This window comes from Myotis lucifugus, unplaced genomic scaffold (assembly GCF_000147115.1).
Source record: "Myotis lucifugus unplaced genomic scaffold, Myoluc2.0 scaffold_487, whole genome shotgun sequence".
NCBI lineage: Eukaryota > Metazoa > Chordata > Mammalia > Chiroptera > Vespertilionidae > Myotis > Myotis lucifugus.
This window is the reverse complement of record NW_005871535.1, coordinates 402652-420910: the sequence shown is the minus strand read 5'-3', so window position 1 is coordinate 420910 and position 18259 is coordinate 402652. Positions and strand designations below refer to the sequence as shown.

At 41.4% G+C, this 18259-nt stretch overlaps 1 protein-coding gene across 4 annotated transcripts in view; it reads left to right on the top strand.

The window, feature by feature from the left end:
• Positions 1-343: 343 nt before the first annotated feature.
• The window catches only part of PPEF2 (protein phosphatase with EF-hand domain 2), a 43549-nt gene continuing 25633 nt past the window's right edge, over positions 344-18259 (top strand). For all 4 annotated transcript variants that reach the window (XM_023744813.1, XM_023744812.1, XM_023744815.1 and 1 more), the window contains exons 1-2: positions 344-1142; positions 3642-3757. The gene's annotated coding sequence lies outside the window, so the exon portion shown is untranslated. The remainder of the gene's footprint in view (positions 1143-3641; positions 3758-18259) is intronic.

Below are 18259 nucleotides of genomic sequence, written 5' to 3'. Positions count from 1 at the left end.
AAGCAGATGTGGTAGAAGCAAATGCTAGAATAAAAGTTTTACCTGGTTGAAAACATTTTTTAAAAAGTCAGATGACATTTTCTGAATTTGCTTCTGTGGGTTGAAGTATCCGTCTTCACCTACATTTTTCTGCTTGTTAGAAAAAGGGACAGATGTGATGAATGGTCATTGTTTCGGAGGAGAAAGGATGCAGAAGTCTGTAACTGTCACTCTGAGACAGGCTGAAGTGTTAAAGGGTTTTATTCTTCCTATATGGATTTCTTCTCCACTCTGACAGTTTTTGTAATATGATTTTCTCCTGTGCAGGTTTTGTCGGTGTTTCCGGTGTATAACAAGTAAGTGGCATCTGTTCACATCTCATGTGCTCTTTGGCTCAGCAGGGATCTGAGGGCTCCTGTGGAGCAAGCTTTCTAGGTGCTGTGGAAACAGCAGGGAACAAAACAAAGTCTGCTCTCACGGGACTGGCATTCTGCTGGCCCAGGAGAGGTAGATAAACAAGTATGTCATAATCAGGTGACAAGTCCACCAAGAAAAACAAAGATAAAGAAAAACAGGATGTTTTCATCCTAACTCTGTGTGGGAGCCCCTTCATTTCACTGTTAAGATCTAAACTTGAGACAGCTTTGGCCTCCCTTTGTCTTCCTGGGGAGGTTCTGCTACCCTGGGCTCATTCCGCAGATCACTCAGTATCTAAGTTCCCATGCCCTTGACAGTCCACAGCCTGGGACTCTACCCACCTCGTTTTCTGAAGTGAACCACTGGGCTGTCACCACCACTGCCACAGGAAGCTCTTAGTTAAAGGTGAGAGGCAGCCACCTCCAAACTCGTAGGAGGACCTGAACTTCACCATCGCCGCAAGGCTGGACAGCTCAGCCTGCCGGTGATCGTCCCCCTCGGGTGCTGTCGATGGCCTTACCCACACCCGAGGCCGCTCACGAGGAGTGCTCGCACCTTGTTTTGCTTCTGTGGTAGGACTTAACTGACTAAAATAAAGAGGAAGCATCTGCAAGTCGATACAGAGTTTTAGCTTCTGCTCAGTACATCCCACAGCCGAGCATTGCCTACCGACTCATCAGTCTCACTTCTGCTTTCTCCAAGACAGGAGTATCAAAATAGTATTCTTCAAGAAATAGCGAATGCAGGTAAAACCTGCAAAGTGGTTTTTAGTTTCAAATACCCAATGGCTTTTTTTTTTTTAAACAATCCTCTTTTACACAAGCACAAAATAGGGGTTTTCCTGATGGCCTCTAAAGTAACTCGTATATGGTGCTTTAAGGTTTGTTATGTGTAATGACATTTTCAAAACTGGTGTTACTCTTTTTACTTTGTACAGTAGTAGGAATATATATCTCAAAATACCTTTTCTAAAGTGTTTTTTTAAATGGCCTGATGAAAAGATGAATGCTAAACAGTTTGTTCCAGAAACAATATTCTAACAACCAAATACAGAAAAACCAAATTACCTAGTCAGTCAGTATTTTACCACTCTACCCAAATGAGCTACTTGGGTAACAAGTGGTACCCAGTGGTATGCTAGTAAACTAGCTGTTTGCTGGGGAGCAAAAAACAAACAAAAGACCCCCCTGATTTGTAGTATTTATTAGCTCCCATGGTATAAGTACTCCTACCTGGGAGTACTTATTTCAAGCGTACAATTGATTTATAAATGTCCTGCGTATTTAACAGCTGGCTCTCACCAGCCTGTAGGAACTGACTCCAAATGCAACACTGGCTGTACCCTTTCTGGAAGGGCACAATTTTGCCCTTTTCATGTTCATTCAAAAGATAGGGGTTAAAAGCCTGTTTTTGTGTTCTTATAGGTTTTTTTTTCTTTTTTTAAAAAATAAACCTTTATTGTTCAGATTATTACAGTTGTTCCTCTTTTTTCCCCCCCATAGCTCCCCTCCACCCGGTTCCCACCCCACCCTCTGCCCTTACCGCCCCCCCCACTGTCCTCATCCATAGGTGTACAATTTTTGTCCAGTCTCTTCCCGCACCCCCTGTACCCCTTTCTCCCCCGAGAATTGTTAGTCCACTCCCTTTCTATGCCCCTGATTCTATTATATTCACTTATAGTTTTGAAAATAATTATATAAATTATGAATATATATTTTCAAATTAGTATTATAATAAAATACTTATGTTTACTTTAATAAAGTATTTCCACGCTGTGAGTAACCCTTATAATTTTAAATAGCTGCATAGCAGTAGAATGTAGTATAATTGAGTTAAGCATTTTCCAGTTGTTAGGTTTTCCTCTATTAAAGCTCTGAAGTAAACACATTTGTGCAATTCTCTCTCCACCTTATCCCTCCCACCCCCCGCACCCTCAACTTTTTAATATTTCCCTTGCCTGGATTCCCAGATGTGGGGTTACTAAGTTAAAGGCTGTGAATGTTGAAATGACTCTGAAATGTTTTGTTGAAATAGAATGTTAGAAATTATAAACAGCTTATGGAGTAGCATTTTTCTCTATTGTGTAATTGAAAGCCCAAGAGCAACTGCATCTAAAGAATAATCACCACTAAACTTTAGACAATAAATAAATTTTTTAAAAAAGAATAATCACCACTGAGCCAGAATTAACACAGATCCCTGACTCTCGGGCCCTTTACTGTAAGCGGTTAATAGAAATAAGCCTGAACAGAAGTTAGCTCTATGCTGTGCTATAAAATTACACTCACCTGCAGTAGAACTCCATGCTCTGCTGTGGCTAAAAGCGAGAAAATTTTAAAACCGCGATGGAGAATAGAATTATCACTAAGGTAAATAAACAGCCAAGGTCCTGCTTCAGGAAACATGCCCTTAGTGCTTTCTTTAGCTGAGTATCTGATTCAGCTGTAGGGCCCAGAGCTACTAACTCTGCCTGTTCCTGAGCAACCCAGCTCCAGGTGCTTTGAACATCATCCCAGCTAGTGTCCAGCACAAGTGGTAGGTGAAGGGAGTGAAGGGAAGAGGCCCTTGTGTGTGCACCTGGGCTCAGGTTGTTGAGGTCTCCTGCTGGGCAGAATGATGCAGAATGTTGAGTAAATGACATCATACTTTCATCCTTGGATTTGAGCAAGTGGGCCTCCTATCTTGATTCCTGAGCCCTGGCCATCCTTGACCCTGTCTTCATATAAGATTCTCCTGGGCCAGGTGCATTTGTCCACCCAGTCTGGCTCAAGTACTCGGGAATTCTTAGCTCATTTCTGTGGGAGGCGGTGGTCTCCTGATGGTGGTGTGCAGCCATTGTGGGCATCCTGTGGCCAAGGGATGTTTGCTGGGGGTCATGCATGAAGCCTAGATTCAAAGGCTGAGGTGTCCACATACATGTCCCCCCACTCCCCAGCAGCGTAGGGCAGAGCAAGGGGTGAGGGTCAAGGCTGGACCTTCCTCAGTGCCCAGCATGCAACTCTGAGGAGTCTGAGGATTTTAAAATTTGAACGTGGCCTTTCACAGTGTCATCAAAATAGGAGGAACGATCACCTTGAGTGTGTGGTCCCTTGAATTATAAATTTTAAATATTCTGACATATATGGGCCTCTGTTGGTATTCTTACCCTAGGTCCCAAGTGTTAGGGAAGGGCTTAGTATTTTTTCTCTTCTTTGGAATCCTAGGGAAAATGATGCGTATATAAACATTTCTCTCATTATTTTCAGCTTCACGGTTTATACTACCGTAATGAGCGCTGCCAACCCAGACAAGTACATGACGAGGGTCAGAAACCTGGGTTAAAAGGAAGTAAGCAGAAGAGTGAACTCACCTGCTATGAAAGGTTTGTTAAAGTTTATTGGGGGAGGAAGAGGTGTGTGTGTGCTGGTATTTCTCACAGAAGATGGTAACATACTTAACATTTATACATATATGATGTTATCATATCATTTGTGTCAGATGAATGTCACTATTAGGTATTTATTTCGAATTGTTTGCATGAGAGCGAATCTCCTGGTGCCTGGTACCCTTTGCTCCCTTATTAAAACCTACGCTCAGGGCAAAGTGTTATCTCTTCACTTATATGGAGAGGAAAATAGCTGGTAGGGCTTACGTGTCCCCAGAGGAATAGTGAGGCAGGCCCATCACCTTTGCAGCGTAAGACAGATACTGAGGTCACGGGATGCTTACAGAATTCATTTTAGGCATCAGTGAGCTCAGGGATGAGAGGAGGGGCCTGAGGAAGGAGTGGGAACCCTTTTTGCTGAGACCTTCCGGCAGCCACCTTCTGCTAGGACACCTTTCCCTGCTGCAGGGATCTTCTGGAGTTTGTGGACCTGGCTTTGGTCTTGGTCGTTCACTTACTCTGGGAATGTTAAAAGTCAAAAACAGACTCATAGATAGAAAGCAGGCAGACCACTGGGGGTTGGGGGGAGGTGGTTAATGTAGGAGGCGGGGTGAGCAAAAAGAAAACTCATGGACATGGACAACAGTGTGGTAATTGCACAGGGGAGGGGGAGGGTGTAGGTGGAAGAGGGTGGAGGTGGAAGAGGGCATAGAGGGATGAATGGTGATGGGAAAAATTCAATTTTTTAAAAAGTCAGTTTTTGAATTAAGTGCATTTCTTTCTTTTTTTTCTTTCTTTCTTTGCAGGTGATTTTTAAAAAATGAATTCTTGAAGAGCTGCACTTTAAAAAATAAAACAAAGTGAAGGGACTGTATTATTTTACTAGAGGCTCGGTGCACGGATCCATGCACTAGTGGGGTCCCTTCGCCTGGCCTGCACCCTCTCGCAGTCCGGGACCCCTCAGGGGATGTTGGACTGCTGGTTTTGACCCAATTCCCCACAGGCCAGGTCAAGGGACCCACAACGGACCTCTAGTATGCATATAAGATCTTTGGTTAATCTCTTCCTGCCCTCCCCTCTCCCCCATTCCCTCTGAGATTCATCAGTCTGTTCCATGTGTCTATGCCTGTGTGTTGAGTGTCTGCTCTCTGGTGGTCAGTGTGTGTTATAGCTACTGGTTGGACGGTGAGACGGTCTCTTAGGGTTTTATATATATAGGTGAGCAATATAGGCTCCTTCCTCATTAAACTTTTCTACTGTGTGAAGTGGTGGGGTGGGGGGAGCAGGAGGACCACCTTGGAGCTTGTTTTGGTAAAATGGGTGGCAGGCTCCTTCAATTCTTTTCCCGTCACGGTTTGCCTTGCCCCTCCCAGAGCTTCCTCTATCCTGGCTTGAATGACTAACTCAAAGGTAATTGGTTTCAGAGGTCAAACTGTATCCCAGCTTCTCACTATAGCATAGCTATGTTGTCATACCTCAGCTTACAAAGAAATAAGTTCTTTGTTCATTATGAAGTGTTTGTGGAAGAGTCTGAGAAAGAAAAATTCTTCTCAAAGAAATGGAGCGCTCTCATTTGAATAGAGCCTGCTTGGTTTGTTAGTCTAACCTTTGGTTATGTATTTCCATGTGATGGGATTCTCATTTTGTATAATGTTTCTAACCTGATGTACCTCCTTTTTCTAAATGGCCACTTTCTTACTGCTTTTTGAAAGCCAAATAATTTCTAATGGTCACTTATCATTAGTTAATAAAATGCTGGAAAAGATGTTGGCGAGGAAAATAAAAATTTCCGAGATATTTAGTGCTGTGTTCTTCCTACCTTCTGAACAGCTGTCCTGAGGAAGCAGCTCTTGCAGATGTTAAGTGTCAGGATTTGAAGAAGTGCACAGCCGCTTTGTAGAGTTGGATTTTTTTTCACATGTATATGAAAGAAACTTCTTGGGGATGAAGTCAGAAAAGGCTAAAAGCCTGAGAAAAGGAGTTGATGGGTATTCTTGTTCAAGGCACCAGTCCAAGGAAGGGAAATGGCATGTCTGCAAGGAAAAGCTGGCCAGGCACAGGTCATCCTGCCCCATCATGCTGCACATCTCTAGTTGCCCGGAATATACAGTTTCTTCTTGGACAGTGTTGGATCAACACTGTTAAATTTCCATCATCCAGTGCCCCTTTTAAAATCAAATATCAAGAGTAGTTTACTCTTGCCAGACACATCACACTGTGATTGAGACCAGAAATTTCTACTTATTGGTCACGTCATTCTTTTCTTGAATATATACTGTGAGTTTTGGGTGGAAATTTGGGGACTAACCAGGGGAAATGAAGCCCTCGAGAGCTGTGAAGCAGGACAGTCATTGAAGCATCTGAACCTCTGGCTGCTTTTAAGACCTTGGTCCTTTGTGCCATGTGGTTGCACTACAGTGCACCTAGATGTAGGTTTTTTTGATCTGCTTGGGATTTGTTGTGCTCTCCAAATTTCAATTTTATTTTATTTAATTTTGGAAAATGCTTAGTTATCATCTAATAATTATTCTCCTACCTTCTCCTGAAATCTGAGTAGGTATGTGAGGGGCTATGTCTTAGCCCCTCTGGAATTTTTTTTGGGGGGAGGGGAAAGTGAGAGGAGTGGATTTCTCTCTCAACGATGTATTCCAGGCATTTAAAGATTTCCTCCCTTTAAATCAGAAATATTTCTTCAATGGGTTTATTGAGTTTTTACTATCAAGGATAGTATTTTTTAATGGACTATTTGGTACTTTTTTAAACCTGCCAGAATGTAAGTTTACTTTTTTCTTTTTTTTTTTTTTAAATAGCATCTTATGCTTTGCTTTGATATCTTTTGGTAAGCTTCTTACCCCATACTTATTTATATCCTGTTTCTAAATTCCGTCTTCAAGTCCTCAGGTATCCAGTTTTGTTGTTTGTTTTTGCTGACTCATCATTTTAACCCCAGTTATGGCTGGGAGAAATCATCCCAGACTCTATGACCCATGAGGCTTGGCCTTCTTGAAGTGATGCTATAATGCAACCCATTTCATGGAATGCAGGCTCTTGTCATTTTTAGTTTCAGGCTTCCAAATTAACCATATAAGATTATTATTTGGTCACTATTCTTAATTCTTTTAAAGTTGTAATAGCTCATAGCAGATAACAAGATTTTTGAAACAATGGGACATAAGTTCTCAGATTTTTAATTTGATTGTAAACAATTAAATAGAATTTATTTATCCAGTCAGTATTTATAGAATTTCCACTATATGCCAAGCATTGATCTGGGCACTGGGAGTCAGATGGGCAAGACAATTATCCTGCCCTCACAGCACTTAGATTCATTCTTGTAGAAATGGAGGCACAAACAAACAAACAAACAAACAAACAAACAAACGTGTAGGTAGTGATTAGTGTTACGAAGAGAATAAAGCAGTGTGCTAGGGTGGAGGCTGTTGGGCTACTGGGTGACAGCACTGTCCCCCATCCCTATCTGATTCCCACTTCATCTTGCCTCGCTTTATTTCACTCTGCAGGCTGAACTTTCTCCACCTCTCTGTCCCGTATCTGGTGAAGATGGTTACTCCACAGCTCCCCAGTTCATATCTTCCTGGTTTAAGAAGCTGAAAAAGAAAAACAAATACACATTCATGGAGGGAGAATTTGGCCCATGTTGAGTGTGACCCCTAGTCCAATCAACTCTAGGCAAGACAGAAACATTTAGAAAAGGAAAAATAAAGTTTACTTACAAAGAGTACAAGAGAACAGATTTCCCAAATTAAAACAAAAACAAAAAACCCACAGAAGTACTTTTAAAATAGAACCTCAAATCACCAAGATTATGACAGTTACCAATGTCTGCTATGGTGGGAAGACAGTAACTTCCCCACATGACTGTCAGTTTCACAAAGGCCACGGTGCGCCTGTGAATGCCAGCATAGCAGAACTTAGAGATGAAATGGTTTTGGTTAGCGCGTCCAGGTTTGCAGGAAATTCTCGGCTTTATTATTTTGGAGATAAGAACCAGTTAGGATGACGGCAATCTCTTTTCATCTCAGGGTGCAAAGTGCTCTGTCCTGCTAGAAGCAGGGCCGAGGGCCAGCTTTTGCTTCTGTAATTCACAAGCTCCAAAAATAGCAGCCGGGACCCATTCACACCTCAAGGAGGCATTGAAGAGGGTCACTCTGAACTGGATACACTTTTAAAAGTGTTTACTGCTGCCTAGTAATCTGATTAATCCTAATTACATAGCCATAGAAGTCTACACTGCAGATTCCTAAGTCTTCACACTTGACTAGTACATTATATAAAGCACCTTCTTGCCTATTATTTAGTCAATCCTCAAAGCCCTGTGAGAAAAGAATACTAGTGAAACTTACTAAGCACTTACGTGTGCCATCCAGTGACCGGTCATTTCCCCAGGGCCAGGCACTGTTCTAACACATTTACATATATTACATATATATTTTTTTACATTTGCATATATTAACCATTTAACTCCCACAACATTCCTATGAACACAAGGTGTGATTATTATTCTGATTTTACAGATAATGCAATTGGAGCACACAGGGGTTAAGTAACTTGCCTCAACTCACACAGCTTGAAAGTGGTATAGTTGGAATCAGATCCCAAGTAGTCCAAATCCGGAGACCATGCCCTACACTGCCTCTCTAGAAATGAGTGCTACTTCAATTTTACAGATGAAAAAATAACCAATACTCAGAAATTAAGTGACTTGCTCAAGGTCATTAACAGAATGATAAGCTGGAATTTTATTTTTTATTTTTTTAAAAATATATTTTATTGATTTTTTACAGAGAGGAAGGGAGAGGGGACAGAGAGTTAGAAACATCAATGATAGAGAAACATCTATGAACTGTCTCCTGCACACCCCCTACTGGGAATGTGCCCGCAACCAAGGTACATGCCCTTGACCGGAATCGAACCTGGGACCCATCAGTCCGCAGGCCGATGCTCTATCCACTGAGCCAAACTGGTTAGGGCAATAAGCTGGAATTTTAAATCAAGTTTTGACTTCAAGCCAGGCTTCTTCAGTAATAACAACAGCAGCCGTAGCAGTAGTTAATTATATAGGGTTTACTATACGCCATGCACTGCTCTAAACACTTTACATACATGAACTAACTTAATCCACAGCTCTGTGGCATAGATACTGTTATTATTCCTATTTTACAGAGGAGGATATTGAGGCACAGAAGTTAAATAAACTTGCCCAGAGTCATACAGCTGGAAAATGGCAGAGTCCGGATTCAAACTCAGGCAGTCATCTCCAGAATCTAGACTGCTAACTATGGCTTTACACTGCCTTGGCATGCTCTACCACTGTCTTCCTCAGCAGGATCAGTAGGGAAGGACACTAGCAGTTACTGGTTATACTTTTATATACTGTGATAGATTGTATGATTGCTAAAATATTTATTTGGCCTGTCCCTATGGAAGGACTGTACTTTGCATTAGCTTGGCCATGACTTGCTTTGGCTGTTGAAATGTGAATGCAAGTGATGGCATTTCTGAGCAGTTCTGAGAGCCCCTGAGAGGTTCTGCCATCTCTCTATTCCCTTTGCCGTGAGACCTGCCTGTCCCAGACAGAAGCCACTTCTTCAGTATTGCTCTTGGAATAAAGATTTGGAGCAGAGCACAGCTGACATGCTGAGGATGTGAACATGAACAAGTACCCTTGGATGTTGTAAGCCGTTGATCTCTGGGAGTCATTTGTTTCCATAGGATAACTCAGCCTAAGCAGATTTATACATGTACATTAAAATTTATTTAATCCTCTCAAGACCCTTCTAGGTAGGTATAATGAGTTCCAGGAAGGAACTAAGACTCACAGTTTCACTAATTTGCTCAGTGGTATGGACTGAATATTTGTGTTACCCAAAATGTATACGCTAAAGCCCTAACCCACAACGTAATGGGGGCCTTTGGGAAGTAATTGGGGTTAGATACAGTCATGTGAGTGGGGCCTCATGATCGGATTAGTGCTCTTATGAAAGATACCAGAGAACTTCTCCCTCTCTCTTTTCCCCTACCCCCCAAGTGCGGAAGAGGTCATTATGGCCACATGATTATATTTTCTTTCTAAAAATATCCTTTAATGGCACAGAGTAAAATAAATCATAGAACCCTCTCCTCTTTCTGATAGATGAGGAAGTAAGAGTTAAGGGGTGGGATTGGACAGTTCAGCATTGGCTGTTGCATGGATTCGCTCACTGAACCCCCGCTAGTGTCAAGTCTGGGCTCAGCTCTTCATTGTAGTCCCCTGGGAGGATTCAGTAGGAGGTGCTCAGTGGACACCACGTAGGGCCTAGGACATGGTGAGGACCAGGGTTGTCTGACATGCTCCATGCCACTGTCCTCACCTCTCTTGGAGTCATCATCCCCCTTTGAGAATCCATGTGGATCTGCCATCCCCACATGAACATTTAGCATAAAATTTCAATCTTAGAGGAACCGACAGGTGGAAACTCTGCATGAGAGAGTCCTCATTCAGACCTATGAGGAGGAGGGAGGATGGGAGGGAGGGAGAACAAGAGAGGCAGCAGTGGGGAGTGGGACATCTGTTGATTTCTCTTTCTTATGATGCTGGGACATCAGGGCAATGCCAATATATTAAATAGTGATACTTTCCCCCACTCCTGTGCACATACAAAATTAATAAAATTGTTTTCCTTTCTTCCTGTTCATCTGTCTTTTGTCCAGTTAAATACACAAACCAGGTTCACTAAACTTAAAGAGGGAGAAGTAGAGTTTTCCTTCTCCACACATTAAGGGTAGGTACCTTAGTGGATTTTTAAAGGTTACATAGGGCTTTACTGTCCTGACTTGATGGCAGATGCACAGCCGTCACTAATATCCATCCTTTTTCCATAGCGGACATCACTAGCTGAGCAGGGTGCCCTTTTCCACTGAGCAAAATGTGGTCTCGTGATCTCAACCCAGTGTCCCAAGTTGTCACACAAGGTGAAACCTACCAGCCAATTCTGGCTGAGGCAAGCCGTCAAGAAGACCTTGAATAAATGAAGATCTACACCCCCCCAAAACAAAACAAAACAAAACAAAACAAAACAAAAACCTGAACAAAAATTTCACGTGGTTATAAGAAATCGTCTAATCTACTACTGGAGGAAATAATCAGCTGCTTAAAGTCAAACTTATGGCTGCAGGGACTTCAAAACCAAAAGCTACTGCTGCACTAATTGCAAAAAAGCTCATCTAAAATCGAAGGATTTGGAAAAGATCCCGATGGTTATTATATCTCCATTAAGGGCAATTGGATGAGCAGGCTCAGCTTCTGTGCTTGTGCCCAACAGGAAACATTTCTATTTCAAGCCTTTAAAAAAATTACCATCATTTAGTTATAGTCATAGGTAATTTGTGAGGCTAATGCAGTAATAATATACTTCAGGCTAGAAAGGGGTGGGCAAAAATAGGTTTATAGTTGTGAGTACATGAAATAGCTTATTCTTGTATTATTATTATTATATTATTTGTATTACAACTGTAAACCTGCTATTGCCCACCCTTCTATTTCAGCAGTTTGCCTTTTCACTTAAAAAACATGAGCACCTTTTCATGACAGAGAATACTTATCTGCTTTTTTTTTCTTTTTTCCTCAACGGAGGATATGTTTTTATTGATTTTAGAAAGAGAGGGAGGACTATAGAGAGCGAGAGAGAGAAACATAGATGTGAGAGAAATATCAATCAATTGCCTCCCTTAGGCAATGGGGATTAAACTTGCAACCTAGGTATGTGCCCAGACTGGAACTGAACCCACAGCCTTGTGGTGCACGCGATGACCAACTGACCACCCAGCAAGGGCACTGCTCTGCTTAAAAAAAAAAAGAAAAAGATATTTAACCATTCTACAATTTTTTAACTTTTTAAAAGTTGTTTCTAATATTTCATGATCACAGACTATGTTAATGAACATTTTTATATACATTTTTGTGTGGGTATATAGTTTTACCAGATACTTCTAAGTGGGATTGCTGGGCCAAAGAGTTTACATATTACAAATTTAGTAAAGTAAAAATTATAATTTTGTAAGTCACAGTTAAAAGTTAATCTAGTTTAATTCCAAAAATGTGAGATAATCCACATTCCCACCAGTAGTGAATGGAGAGGGCCTTTTTCCTCATACTCTCAATAATAGAGCATTGTATCAGTCTTAACTTTTAGCTAATTTGGAGAAAAAATGTTAGCAGTCAACCACTCACAAGCATTAAGACAATGTGAAAATATTAATATTGGACAAAAGAGAAATCAAGGCAAAAAGGCTTCCTAAGGGTTTCATTTCATTTTGATAGGTCACCCTCTACCAAGAAAATAAAACAACCATAAACCTTCATGTATTATAATGATCTACTAGTAATTGCCAATAGCGATTTTATATGGTTTAATCTAATTATTTAATTACATAGCATCAAAACACATAATGCAAAGATTCAGAACTCCAAGGATAAATTGTTAAATCTGTATGTATAGAAATCTCTAAAACAGTGGTTCTCAACCTTCTGGCCCTTTAAGTACAGTTCCTCATGTTGTGACCCAACCATAAAATTATTTTCGTTGCTACTTCATAACTGTAATGTTGCTACTGTTATGAATCATAATGTAAATATCTGATATGCAGGATGGTCTTAGACGACCCCTGTGAAAGGGTCGTTCGACTGCCAAAGGGGTCACGACCCACAGGTTGAGAACCGCTGCTCTGAAACATGTTTTTCAAAGATGGGCAGATCAGGAAGAATAAGGATAAAGAGGATTAGAGTAACGTGATTAACAAGCTTGACCTACTAACTATATGTTAGCAAGCAGAGTATAGGTTTCTTTGCAAATTCCCAAGGAATATTTAGTATCTACCAGGACATATATGGGCATCTTAAGATTTATTTTAAAACTATGTTGTCTGGGAATAGTGATTTACAGTGGTTTTGGTTATATCTTAGGGAAAAAGTGTCCATGACAGGAGTAAATGAGGAAGGGCAGGGTGTTTTAATCAAGTTTTGCAAACAGAAACAAGCCAGCTACAAGGAAGAATGCCTTTGTCTCCTGCTTGGCTTCAGCATGGACCCCTCCAGGCTCCGTCTCCCAAGCCCTCAGTCCCCTCTGCCTGGTCAGCACTCTTCTATTTCTGGGTTAAGGAGCTCAGACAGGGCTTGGGAAACATAGCCTCCTAATCCAGGAGAGTAAGGAGGTTTAAAAGTCTGGACGGGTGGGAGTGAGCGGTGGAGAAACTGTCTTCAGAAGTTAGCCGGGGTATGCGGGAGGTACTGACTATGCAGTCTCCCCTTCAAACCTCCTGCAGGCCTGATCTGACTGCGGTCCCGGGGTGCCCACTGCCATGAGGCGGGGAGCCCTGACGCTGGGCCAGGGCAGTGGACGTCCTCATTGCCTTCTGGGGAGGAGGCATGTCAGACAAGGCCTGTACTTTACTTATTGGATTCTAGATCTGGAAGATCAACGCAGGGATTCCTCAGCCAACTGTGAAATCAGGATGTGGCGCACACCTGCGTGTTAACGTGGTTCCTGCCTTGCGCCTCATAGTGAACATACTGAAGGAGGTAAGAGCTTTCTTTCTAGCCTGAAGTACAGAAATGGATGAGACCACGAGGACAACAAACGTATTTTCACACAGGAAATAAACAAATAGGTTTGGTTTGGGGACAGAGGACAGAGAAAGCCCCTTTGTTTATCTCATTGACTCACCCAGAGAGGGTCTTTGCTCTGCGTGTTCAAGGTCGTTAAGCCCTGGGTGATGAATCTTCCTTCTATTTTGGGGGTTCACTTAGGGGGCAGATAAACAATTACCTGCACTTTTTAATGATAATGTCAGATATGAATGGTGCTAGATCAAATCCTAGGGCAGCGGTTCTCAACCTGTGGGTCACGACCCCTTTGGCGGTCGAATGACCCTTTCACAGGGGTCGCCTAAGACCATCCTGCATATCAGATATTTACATGACGATTCATAACAGTAGCAACATTACAGTTATGAAGTAGCAACGAAAATAATTTTATGGTTGGGTCACAACATGAGGAACTGTATTTAAACGGCCAGAAGACTGAGAACCACTGTCCTAGAGGAACAAGGAGGCTCCACCATGCAGTGGAGATGTGCTGGATACCTGGGAAGCAGGCTCGGCAGGGGCCTCCCTAGCAGAGAAACAGCCAGTGGTTACCAAAGGTGCTGAATCATCCAACAATCTGAGGCCACGTCAAGTTAATTTTTCATGATCTTATGAAGTTTTCACTTTTGGCCTTGAGAATTATTTTATTGCTCTTTCCTCTTCATTTTTCTTAATGACTTCTAAAACATTCTCAGCTGGTCTGCAGACAATATCACTTTCTTATCTTTTAAAAAAATAAACTTGTATTGATGTCAGAGAGGGAGAGAGAGAGAGAGAAACATCAATGATGAGAGAGAATCATTGATCAGCTGCCTCCTGCAAACCCCAAGGCAGCCCCCAACTAGGGGTGGAGCCCACAGCCCCAGTCTGAGCTCCTGGTTCATCGGTGAGCACTCAGCCACTGAGCCACACCAGTTGGGCTCACTTTCTTATCTTAACGCAGCTGAATGCGATACCTATTTAGTCAGTGTCTTTCTTTTAAAAAAATTTATTTTATTTTATTTTTTCCATCACCATTGATCCCCTCTATGCCCTCTTCAGTGTATTTTTCTAATTTATTTCTTATATGCAAAAATTTTTGAAAAATATAGTTTATGATTTTTAATTATAAAAGATATAATAGAAGTATGTAAGTTAAAAATGAAAACTTCCCACCCCACCACATTCTCCAGAGGTCATCACTGTTCACAGTTTGGTGTATACTCTTTGATTAGACACTTACGGACATATTTTTTATGTAGCTGAGATGACATTAAGCATACTGTTCTGCAATTTGCTTTTCTTCATGTAACACTATATCTTGGAAATATTTTCATACTATTCCATGTAGACTAGCCTTTGTCATGGCTGCTCATGGCTAAATGCTATCCCATTGTTTTTAATTTACCATGATGTATTTTGTCAACTCTGTACTGATAACTATTTAAGGTGCTTTTAATTTGAGGGAAGACAATTTTAAAGAAATTTCTGGTCGGAACCGGTTTGGCTCAGTGGATAGAGCGTCGGCCTGCGGACTGAAAGGTCCCGGGTTCGATTCCGGTCAAGGGCATGTGCCTGGGTTGCGGGCACATCCCCAGTGGGGGGTGTGCAGGAGGCAGCTGATCGATGTTTCTCTCTCATCAATGTTTCTAGCTCTCTATCTCTCTCCCTTCCTCTCTGTAAAAAATCAATAAAATATATTTAAAAAAAAGAAAAAAAGAAGAAAAAAAAATTTCTGAAAGTGTCAATTAAAAAGCTCCTCTATGTTTTAAATGACAATGAAAAACTTTGCAAAGTACTCCTCACATGTAACCTTATTTCACCCTCATAACAACCCCGAAATAGAGTCACCATGACCCAGACACGGCAGGGAAACAGATGAGGCTGGAGCCCCAGAGCAGGGAGCCCAGGCATCTATGCTGTTGTAGTAACCGCTGGGGGCCCCTCTCCGCTCCCCCACGATATATGAAAGCACATCCCTTTTGTCCTCGGGGACCCAGACTTAGTTACAACTGGATATGCCGTCTGATGGGAGACTTTATTCCTTTCACTCCTAGAGGTTGTTTCAAGTTGTTTCTTGGCTCATGAGAGTTATTACTTTCTTACTCTATAGCAGTGTCATATTTCTACCTTCAACACTTTTTTATAGGATAGATGATTTGTCTTATTCTACCACTGTGTTTGGATTTATAAGCACATAAGAAACAAGATATCTGAAGGGCAAAAGAGAACTTATGTGATAACAACAAGCCTTCACCCAGCAATATTCAGTAACCTTCACATTGGTTTATGCTTAGCTCAGGCTGCTATAACAAAATACCATAGATTGGGTGGCTTAGACAACAAACATTTATTTCTCACAGTTCTGGAGGCTGAGTAGTCCAAGATCAAGGTGCCAGTAGATTTGGTTCCTGGTGAGAGCTCTCTTCCTGTCTTGCAGATAGCCACCTTCCCCTTAAAGAGAGAGCGCTCTGGTTTCTCTTCTTATAAGGACACTGATGCCATCATGGGGGCTCTACTTTCATGACCTCATTGAAACTTAATTACTTTCCAAAGGCCCCACCTCCTAATACAATCATATTGGAGGTTAGGATACCAACATATAGGTTAGGGGAGCCCTGACATTCAGTTCATAACAATGCTGCATTGAGATAGTATGTCTTATACTGCCTCCTAAATTTGAGCCAGGGACATATTTTTTTATTGTTAATATTTTAAAATAAATATAATATCAGATTCGGTCCATATATTGAGGTTCTACTGTATATTGAAAGCACTTTAAACATATTTATTTTTCTCAGTAATATATAAGTGAGAAAACGGAGAGGTTAAATGGTTAAGATCTAGTGAGAAGCTGAGTTGGAATTCTCCACCCCATCTATGCACTTCCAAAATCCAAAGGCTTCAATATGCAACATGGCTCTCTAGGGAGTTTACTAATTATCAAAGCAGTTTATGAGTCACTGGCAGACTCAATCATTGCTGATGCCCCTTCCAGCTCTAAAAGTGTGTGGGGAGTTTGGTTGATTTGTTCATGATAGCTTCTCACTTTACCTCCTGCTCAGATTCTGATTACACGACATCTTTCTTTCTTTCTTTTTTTCTTTTTGTTAATCCCCACCTGAGGCTATTTTTTCCATTGATTTTTAGAGAGAGTGGAAGGAAGGGGGAGAGACAGAGACAGAGAAATATTGATGTGAGAGAGACACATCGATTGGTAGCCCCCTGCATGTGTCCCCACCTGGGGCTGCGAACCTGTAGCTGAGGTATGTGCCCTTAACCAGAATCAAACCTGAGACCCTTCAGTCCATGGGCCGGTGGTCTAACAACTGAGCACTGGCTAGGACTACATGACATCTCTTATATCTGGAAACAATTTTGCTCACAAGAAAAAAAATTATAGTCTTCTTTGAATATTAATTTTTTAAAAGTCAATCAACAAAAGTAAGGTGGGCCTTTCATTTGGATTTGCAAAGAAAAAGATAATTTGTTGACAATCCCCAATATAATAACCTTCAAAAATAGAGGAAGGAGAGTGAGGTAGAAGTGAGGGAGGGGGGGAAATATTGAAATGAAATCCACTGTTGACATTGTCAGTACATCTCACATTGATTCCTGAAGAAGAGCTAGAGAAAGATTTATTTTTGTTGTATAAAAATTAATATGGCATAAAGTTAATTAAATTAATATTTATTGATTTCCTATTAGTGTCAGGCACCATGCTAAGTCCTGGATATAAAAATGGTGAATTTGCACACACCCAGTCTTTGCTCTGAAGGAACTCACAGTCCAATGGTAGAAAGACACAAAGTAGAAATTTTTAATATGGTGTTATAGTGATGAAGATGTGAATAGAATATTCAGGAGCTCAGAGGGGGCATGTCCAACTGGCTTCCTTAAGAGAGGTGATGCCTACGGTGAGCCTTAAGGAATGAGTCGAGTTGGACAAGTTAGAAAGGATGGGATAGGAAGATTATTCCAGGTAAGAGCAAAACCACAAAGGTCATGGTGGTCAAAGCGCAGAGTTTGAAGAAAGGAGATGAGGCTGGAAAAGTAGGCTTTTGAGAAGATGAGTTCTATTTGTGATACATGGAATCCAAGACACTCCAGTGAAAGTTTAGCAGGAAGCTGAGTATATGGGGCTGATGTTTAGGGATGGCCTTGGATGAATTTGAGAGGTGGGAATTGATAGTTGAAAAATGTGATAATTAATTAAATCATCCAGGGAGTTTGTACAGAGTGAGAGCTGACATTTGAGACTAGATTACAAATAAAACTCAACATTTGAGAAAGGGACAGAGAAAAATGAGCTCCAAAAGGAGAAAGTGTAAATAGAGAGGCAGGAGTAAATACAAGAGGGTCTGGCCTCATGGAAGCCCAAGGAGTAGAATTATAATTAAGGGGTGGCTTGTGGAGGCAGATGGACTTGCTGTTCTGACAACAGCAAGTTGCTCTAAAAAGTAGTCTGAAGTCTAGCCTTGACCGGTTTGGTTCAGTGGATAGAGTGTCGGCCTGCGGTCTCAAGGGTCCCGGGTTTGATTCCAGTCAAGGGCATGTACCTTGGTTGCAGGCACATACCCAGTAGGGAGTGTGCAGGAGGCAGCTGATCGATGTTTCTAACTCTCTATCCCTCTCCCTTCCTCTCTGTAAAAAATCAATAAAATATATTTTAAAAAATAAAATAAAATAAAAAGTAGTCTAAAGTCTGAAGAGGAATTAAGGAGAAAATATGTAGTCTACTCCTGGAGGTGAAGAAAAGAGAGGTTGGGTTATAGCTGGAGGAATATGGGAGGTCAAAGGATAGTGATGACGATAATGACAATGATGATGATGATGGTGATGATGGATTGCTTTGAGAAGAGAGGAGACTTCTGTAT